Genomic DNA, 5,903 nt, shown 5'->3' with positions numbered 1-5,903 from the left:
ACTGTGAACTGTGAGTGCAATGCGTAATTCGTATCTATAAATACGTACTTGTAGCAGTGCCGCCGCTGACGTACAAGGCGCCTTTGTGCAAAGGGAATTTTATTGCCTCTCTTTAACATTTTTATTTATCATTTTTAAATAAGCGATACGTTTTTAAACAATTGTTTAAATATCTTTAGAAAAAACGTAATTTTTTATTTTTCTAGGATATTTATTATGTTTTATTATGACTTTTTATCTATTAGAAAGGAAATGTGAAAAGTGAAAATTGTTATCCTTGCATAAAAGTTAATAGAGCAATTTTTCATTTTTTACTTTTTCCGCTTTAAGGAAATTATTACATGATCGGTATCCTGATGCTACAATAGCTTGATATGGCTTTATATGTACTAAACTCATTTTAATAGCATTGGGTAACAAACAACTATCCGATTCGACCAATGGCTTCACACTTTGTGATATAGTTTCTCTAAATTGACGTACAGTGCCCATTTTGAAAAAAATTAAATCTAATAGAAGCAAGCACACGTAATTGGTATTCGGAATAAAAAATTGATTTTTTAAAAAGGCGGTCCCTTTGTTAATGCGCCTTTGTGCAGTGCACAATTTGGACACCTTGAGCCAGCTCTGGTTCGTAATTTAGAATAGAGTACCTTATCAAGTGGTAGAGTACACAGATATACACAAAAATACAATGCCTTATCAAACCGCAGAGTACATAGAGATGTGTATAAAAATATAATGTCATTGAGATGTGACATTGTATTATAAGCATATAATAAACATAATATAGTATTATAAATAAATATTAATATTAGTAAAATATTAATAAATAGATGTTTAATTGTAAAAATAACATCGTTTCTTCTCAAGCTGCACGAGTATTTTTTGATTGTAACCGACTTGAATATGTATTTACTAATACTCAGCTTGCATTAGAAAGTATTGAGAAATAAAAAAATTCGAGTGATTGCTTTTCATTAATATTATTCTTATATTCTCGATTATTTGTCGTGTTACGCGACATCAGCGTGTACGTGTCACTCCGAAGAGGTGCACGAAATTATAGTCTACAAATAGCCTCTAGTTTTTGAGACACTAATAATGTGATCCGCGCTGTGACGATGAACTGACATCCTGTAATTTTATAATTCTACAGTTGTTCCAACTCATGTCGAAATCGATCGATATACTGTGGCTTTTTATACCGCGCTCCCTCATTTCTGTTACAGCTCTCAGACAAGTAGAAACGAATTATGCTAGTAAATATTCTTCAAGAGTATAATGTCAATAGAATATTTTTGTCGTGCTTGGGTCTTTGGCCATTCCAACGTAAGCTCACGAGACGTTTGTTACCAATGTTCTGTTTTATACTTGAAATAAGTTACTTACCATTCGAGGTAATACGGCCATTGTATTTTATTTTCTCAGTACGTTCAATTAATTAAAATGTCTCTTCCCTTATGGAAGAAGACACTGAAAATTTTCAGTGTTTTTTCGAAATTTTCAGTGTCTCTTTCCATAAGGGTCATGCGAAAACTATCACTTTTTTTATATATCTGACAAATTGTAAAATTAATTTATCCGTAGATATTAACATTGTACATTCATAGATACAGTGGACAAATAATTTTTGAAAGTCTATATCAAATGGTTGTAACAATGGCTTTTCTCATAAAGTTTTTAAATCAGATTTGGAACCGCAACAAGGTAAGTAATCAAAACCGTTTGAATTATATTATAGACGTTATAGATATTTATAACACAGATATTTTCACTTCCTTCATTAATATTTAAATAATATTTCTTATACACATACGAGGTACCCAAAAGTTCCAAAATTTGTCTATAAATAAAAGTATACTATAACTATATATTCTTATGTACCATCATCATTTTCAAAGTAGTTCCTTTAGAGCGTACACGTCAATTTCAGTACTTCAATCACGAATGGAATACAATCAAGTCAATGAAAATATTTTTTAATGAGTAAGTTTAAAACTGCTTCGATTTGAATCTTTTCTGCAGAGTGGTAAAATGTCTGTCTTTAACTTAATTTTTATCTTGAGGAAGAGAAAGAAATCACGAGGAATGGCTATATAGAGAAGATTTAAGGTACCCGGAAAAAGATTGAAATAGATTGAAATAGATTCATTTGGTCATTGCTGAATCCAAATTTTTGATTTTTTTAATCCATTTCAATCTATTCAATGTTTGAATCTATTTTAATCCATGACTTGGAATTGAAACTACGGGATTCCTATTCCTTTCAATCAAAAAAAAGTTTTACAGAAAAAATAAGCCACGCAATTCGTTTTAATCCATGACGTGGGATTGAATCTACAGAACTTGTATTTCTTTCAATCAAAAAAAGTTTTACGGAGAAAATAAACCATGCAATTAATTTTAATCCATGACGTGGGATTGAATCTACAGAATTTGTATTCCTTTTAATTGAAAAAAAGTTTTGCGGAAAAAATAAGCCATGCAATAGGAATAGGATCCAACACATGAATAGAAAATGATTCAATTCCTTTCTGTCCATATGGATAGAAAATTATTCAATTTTACCACATTCAATTCCTTTCTATCCATATGCATGAATCAAGAATTTTGATTCAAATAAATTAAAATAGATTAAAAATTTTCAATTTATTTCAATCCCTTTTCGGATACTGAGTAGTAAACTGGAAGGGAATGTAAATTTCACAGGGAATGTTAAACTCACTCATTGAAAAAAGATTTTTAAAAGGCATTTTATTCGTGACATAAATGTTGGGATCAGTGTTTTAGGAGTACGTTCTTAAGAGGACTTCTTAAGAAAAGATGGTAGTCCATAAAATTCAAGATTAGTATATTTTTATTTATAAACCAATTTTATATAGAGGAAACCGGGGCACCATTGGTCACGGGGTACCATAGGTCATTGATTGTTAAACATAATCTAGAATGTGTGTGTTTAAATTAATACTACTGGTACAATACGACTTCGTTGCCCATACTTTTTATCTAGGTGGCAGTGATTAAATTCCATTGTATCGAAAAGCATCGATCATTAATGGTTTTCGTAGTGCAATAGTAACTTTTTAATCGCATAAAAATGTTTTAATATTGTTTTTGTAGTAGAAGATACATGTATGAAGATAAGGTGCAAGTTTCTACGCATCTTTTCTCAACTTACTACGTTACAAGTAATAATCTAACATTTATTTTTTATAGTTTTCTATTAAATGTATAATTAAATGTATAATTGGGGTACCATGAGTCATACATTAAGGTCATTAAGTATTCATAATGAAATAGAACAATACAGAAAATATATATACTAAAAGGGCAGTTTATACTTCTAAGCAATTAATTTTATTTTATCGTAATAAATTTTTTATCTTATATTGATGGTTACTTCTCATTTGTTTTCTTATAACTTTCTATTTTAAATAATAATAATTATTTAATAATTATTAGTTGTGATTATATTTTATTGTATTAGTGACTATGCTAAGAATGTATAAGTTAATTAAAAATACTTTTCAACTTTTATCACCGTTATTTCTTGCCTACTATTTTGTGTGACTTATGGTACCCTGAGTATGAGACACCATGGGTCATTTCTTAAAAAATATGTTTTTATTTTTTTCTTAAAAATTAATAAATATTTACTAAATATACTTATTAAATTTTAAAATATGCATTATGCTTTAATTATAAAAAAAAAATGATACAAAAATTTGTATATTTAGATGCACTTTTAAGAGTTTGAATTTTTGTGACTCATGGTGCCCCGGTCTCCCCTATCATCTGGATCTTTGAAATGGATGATTATAATATATCACCTGGATCTTTGAAATGTTTTTTACAAACAGTTTCGTCGTTTATATGAAATCATGGAAAATCATTGGAATATATTTACAAACGATTTGGAAGTTCGAATTTTGAAAAGTTACTCTCATATATCGCAGAAATTTACACTATCTTACTCGAGTAAGTAGGTTATATTAGAGAAAAAAAGAATAATAACGAATGCCGATTTTAGTGCAGAAGAATATTATTGAAAGGACAATGCGTATTTCACAAATTTGCAGTATTAATGTACATCATGATGTCGATGTTTATAACGATACCGTCATTAGGACCGATGCTTCTCGATGTCGTATTACCTCTTAATAAATCGCGCCTACGAAATATCGCAATATATACCGAATACGGAATAGATCAAGACAAATATTTTGTACCGATATTTTTGTACACTTCTATTATGATCACGGTGGGTATAACTATTATGGTAGCTGTTGATACCATGCATATAGCATGTACCTCACACGCATGCAGCTTATTTCAACTTATTGGGTAAGTGTGGGAGAGTAAAACGTTCACGATACATTTTCACAAAATATCGTGGTATTGCAGTCAACAGATTGAAAATATAATATCAAATGTACCTATTGGCGATGAAGTCAACCAAATCAGACATTGTACAAATACAGAATATAAAATGTTTAGTGAGGAAATAATATATCGGGAATATATCATCTGTTTAAAGAAACATCAACTTGCTTTAGAGTAAAGGACCTTTCTTTATGTGATTTTTTCGATAGCATTTTTTTACGCCAAATTATTATATTAAATAGCACTCAATAAAAGCATAAATCCAATTAAATAAGAGAAATCCTATAATTTTGATCAAAACGGATCTTTTTAGTGCTTCAATTAGAGATGTTTCAAAATACGCATCGATAAATTGAAATATCGAAACATGGCCATTTGATTTTCAATATTTTACATCGAAACTTTGAGTCTCAGATATTATTATAATAAAATTAAGTAGGAACGTGCGCATCCGCATTTGCAAAAGTAGATGATTTTTGAAAATGAGAAGTTGATCGTCTGAACTATGATGTTTTCGGCCGCTCTGACAATATATAAAGTGCATATATATCGAGTGCTTTCCATTTAGTGATACAAATTAACACAAGTGTGTATCTTTGTTACTCATTGAATACTAACAATAAGAAAGATAGAAGAATATAGATGCTCGTGTCGACTTGTGCCACCAAATGGAAAGCATCTGTATTAATGTAGGTTTGTTCGTGTCACATGTTCCAACATGCTTCATGTACCTACCATAACTTCTACTTATTCCAATGAGCTAATTGTAGTGAGTAGGAGCTATGCTAGGAGCATATTGAAACATGTTGGAGTATGTGACGCGACAAATCCAGTATTACATATGTGTGCATCAAGTGCTCGGTGTAAACGAGAGCCATATTGGTAGACAGAAAAAATTGCGACACTTTTTTTGTGTGAATTTAAGAACGCGCATTTAAGTTTTGAAATTGACGGCATAATACGTCTAAAAGATATATAAAAATCCTGGGAGTCCAGAGGGGGAGACAAGAGTGGGCATTTGTCCTTTCTTGGGTGACAATTTCTAATATAATTTCTCTTTTTCGATTTATATTTACTTTGTCGCGGTGACAAAGCTTTTAATGCCTAAAGATGTATACATTTGTAATTATATATGTTATACAGGGTGTTTGAAAATTATCGGCTAATCGATCACGAGCAGGTAGAACGGACCGAATCGAAAAATCTTATACCATTTTGTAGGTTGCGCAATAGTTAACGAGATATTAACGTTTAAAGGGCGTGGGGATGGCCTGCTAGGTGTGCCGTTTGAATCGTTTGAGGACGTTTAGTGGCAGTTCCCACTCCCAGCGGCCCGCGCGCCGTGCGATCGGTGGGGACGGTAGCATTGTATATTCGGCAGCAGTAGGTCGGCCGGACGCGATCTTATTCGACGCTATCTTTAAACGTTAATATCTCGTTAACTATTGCGCAACCTACAAAATGGTATAAGATTTTTCGATTCAATTCGGTCCGTTCTACCTTCTCGTGATCGATTA

Source organism: Trachymyrmex cornetzi, unplaced genomic scaffold (genome assembly GCF_001594075.2).
Source record: "Trachymyrmex cornetzi isolate Tcor2-1 unplaced genomic scaffold, Tcor1.1 scaffold388, whole genome shotgun sequence".
In the NCBI taxonomy this organism is placed as follows: Eukaryota; Metazoa; Arthropoda; class Insecta; order Hymenoptera; family Formicidae; genus Trachymyrmex; species Trachymyrmex cornetzi.
Note: the sequence above shows the minus strand (reverse complement) of the source record.